The sequence below is a fragment of the Sapajus apella genome, unplaced genomic scaffold (genome assembly GCF_009761245.1).
Source record: "Sapajus apella isolate SASKATOON/1434 unplaced genomic scaffold, GSC_monkey_1.0 scaffold4, whole genome shotgun sequence".
Taxonomy (NCBI): Eukaryota; Metazoa; Chordata; class Mammalia; order Primates; family Cebidae; genus Sapajus; species Sapajus apella.
The window spans coordinates 13,241,766-13,243,923 of NW_022436944.1; the positions used below are offsets into that span (position 1 = coordinate 13,241,766).

The following is a 2,158-nucleotide window of genomic DNA, read 5'->3' on the forward strand; positions in this document are numbered from 1 at the left end:
TTGTACGTCTGGTGAAACTTAACATTTTATTTTTTAAAATTGCATGAATAAAACAATGGTATTAGTCCTTTTTTTTTTTTTTTTTTTTTTGAAAAACACATACACAGGTATGATTTGGTAGTGGACCAAACAGAATATTTATGAATACAAATAAGTTTGCGATGCAGACATTTCATGATTTAGTTTCATGAGATGTTAATAAATCTTTTTTGGTTGACCGTTGAGCATGGGTACTTAGCAAATGCCTGTGCTATTGCTTCAACTATTCTGATTCATTCTAAGTGACAGCCAAGAATATGGTCTTGCTCCTTCTTTTTAACTTTCACTCTCATCTATACCCTTTCCTAGGGGAGAGAAATATGCTAATATTAAGGGAACTCAGATGACTCCTTAATGTTGGTTAGCATATGCATGATTCTACTAGAACTCATTCTGCCACGAAGGCTGAGATGAGTAGTATCAGTGCACCCAATGGAGGGCTCTGACACATTTGACAAAAGCAGATGTTCTCTCCAAATCATACATGTGTATATGTTTTTGAAAAAAAGGAGTTTTTACACCATTGTTTTATTCATGCCATTTTTTCTTAAAAGTGTTAAGTTTTTCCAGACATACAATATTATGGAGAAGAATTTTCAACTCTTGCCTCTTCTTTCTTCTTTAAAAAGTTGAGATTCCTGGTATGAAATTCTTCTCAGCTTTACTTTTGAGGTGATTTCCGTAAACAAAATATATTATGTTTTTGAGAATAATTTCCTTTTCAAAGAAACCAACAATGCATTTAATCAAAAGCAAGTATTTCTTCTGCTGTGCTTTGTTGGACCCACACAGCATAATTTGAAAAGAATGACCAGTTGTGTTAAAGAAAAAGGAAAATTATATTAATAAAATGCTGTTCTTGTACATTGCCCTTGCAATGATTAAATTGCCTGGGTCAATCTGTGGGGTAATCATGAGTTTCTATCCTTCTCAGAATAGTTCCCATATGTTCCCCTTTGTCTTAGAACAATATCTGAATCTGCTGGCATGCTGTTTCATCAGGAGAGCATGCTTGGCTTCTCATAGGATCAAATGCAATGATTCCTTTTCTGGGACTAATGACCCCCAAGTGTCCTGGAAACAGGCTAACTCTGGACTGATCTGGTCAAGCCAGGCCCTTCTTGGAACCAAGCAATTATTCTTTGTCCCTATGTAGTGTTCAGCCACTTACAGTTTCCCTGTTTACTCTTCTCAGCATGGCGTCTCTGATTGACGCATAGGCGTCTAGCTTGGGCTTTCCTCTTAGTGTAGAAGTTGAATAGGATGGAGTTAAGAGGGGTAGGTGGTTGAGTTGCAGGAGGCCTTAGAAGCAGTGCTAGATTTTGACAAAACAGTGAAGTAGTTGAATGAAAGAAAAGGTAATTCCTTTCTAGAATTTCCACTCTTTCTCTCTCCCTCCCCTGCTTTCTCACCCTCTCACACACACATACACACACTCACACACACACATTCACACACACACTCACACACACTCTCCACTCCTTTCTCTCTCTTTGCCTCCCCATGGCCGCTTCTGAATCTTCTTTTTATTCTCTACTATCAGTCAATCTATCCTATAGCTTTTTTCCCTGAAATATCCACTGATACTATTAAAAGTTATGATCCTTTCAGAATTATTTGCATCTTATCTAGGACTCAAGACCAAAAGCCTTAAGAACTTAATAAAAGCAAAGCAAAAAAGTCACAGAAAAAGAACTGATTTCACCCTTTTCTAGCTCCTTTGCTTTCTGGTGCTCTGCAATAAACAGGAGGAGGAAGAGGGGAAGAAAAGAAGAAAGAGGAGGAAGAAGAGGAGGAGGAGGAGGACCTGGCATCAGCTGCCTACACTCTTCTTGGATGCTGGAGACCATGAGGTGGCAACAGTGCTAGGCAACTCTGGAGTGACATCATAATGGCCTTGTCTTTCACTGCACCTCCTCCCAGAGCCCGAGAGGCCCTGAGCCTGTGGCACCCAGCACTGAAATTAGGAGCAGACAGTCCAGCCAAGGTGAGCTTGGAAGTACACCAATCTATGACTCATTGACATACCTGAAAGGGCAGGAGAGAAAGCAAGCAAATTGGAAAACGTATTTCAGGATATCATTCATGAAGGTTTCCCCAACTTTGCAAGAGAGGTCAA

The 2,158-nt window shown here is 39.4% G+C and overlaps 1 long non-coding RNA gene across 1 annotated transcript in view; it reads right to left on the reverse strand.

The window, feature by feature from the left end:
* The window catches only part of LOC116537933, a 2,338-nt gene extending 460 nt beyond the window's left edge, over positions 1-1,878 (reverse strand). Inside the window, exon 1 of the long non-coding RNA XR_004263427.1 lies at positions 1,211-1,878. This is a non-coding gene — a long non-coding RNA (uncharacterized LOC116537933). The remainder of the gene's footprint in view (positions 1-1,210) is intronic.
* Positions 1,879-2,158: the final 280 nt, after the last annotated feature.